The sequence below is a fragment of the Dipodomys ordii genome, unplaced genomic scaffold (genome assembly GCF_000151885.1).
Source record: "Dipodomys ordii isolate 6190 unplaced genomic scaffold, Dord_2.0 Scaffold25, whole genome shotgun sequence".
In the NCBI taxonomy this organism is placed as follows: domain Eukaryota; kingdom Metazoa; phylum Chordata; class Mammalia; order Rodentia; family Heteromyidae; genus Dipodomys; species Dipodomys ordii.
In genome coordinates, this window is record NW_012267241.1 from 23,415,549 (window position 1) to 23,416,443 (window position 895).

General features: G+C 36.0%; 1 pseudogene; it reads left to right on the forward strand.

The window, feature by feature from the left end:
• The first annotated feature begins 236 nt into the window (after positions 1-236).
• On the forward strand, positions 237-486 carry LOC105984625 (annotated as a pseudogene).
• Positions 487-895: the final 409 nt, after the last annotated feature.

Consider the following 895-nt stretch of genomic DNA (forward strand, 5'->3'; position numbering starts at 1 on the left):
GGGAAATACAAGATGTCCCCCACCAAAAAAAATTCAAAGAACTCTTTTTCTACCTATTTTTTTAATTTAAAAAACTTTTCTATTTTCTTTCTTTCATAGTTTTTATTTTAGGGGTTAGTGTCCTGTAACATATGGAGGCTGAACAACACACTGATGAATCACCAGTGGGTCATGGAAGAGATTAGAAAGGAAATTCAAATGTTCATGATATTAAACAAAAATGAACACACATCTCATCATGTCTTCTCACAAGACTTTCAGAATCAAGCGGTTTCTGGCCAAGAAACAAAAGCAAAATCGCCCCATTCCCCAGTGGATTTGGATGAAAACTGGTAACAAAATCAGGTACAATTCCAAGAGAAGACACTGGAGGAGAACCAAGCTGGGTCTGTAAGGAATTGCTTCAGATGCCCACATATTTATGCTCTACCATGAACCAGTCAAGCTGAAACTTCAATACTGCTGGACAGACAGTTGGGCATTTTTTAAATTGATTTTTCTTTGGTTATTTTAATAATGGGCACAGTAATAAAATGTAATAATTACATTTGAATCAAAAAAATTCCAGTTCCAAAGATATGCCCAAAACTCACAGTGGGATTCCACTGTCTGTGTGATCTTCCGGGATTGCCTGTTCAACACACAGAGAAATCAGACATTGCTTCTTCCTTACTCCTGTGGACTTCTCACATTCATGGTTGCCTAAGAGTGTTCCTGTTCATGCCTTCTTCACGATTGGTCCCTATTGTAGAGGGTCTCTGGAAATGTGAATTTTTTTTCTCTTTTTTTTTTATTTTTTTATTTTTTTAATTTTATTTTATTTTATTTGTGAACATACTGTACAGAGGGGTTACAATTGCATGGGCAGGATAATGCGTACATTTCTTACCAAGCA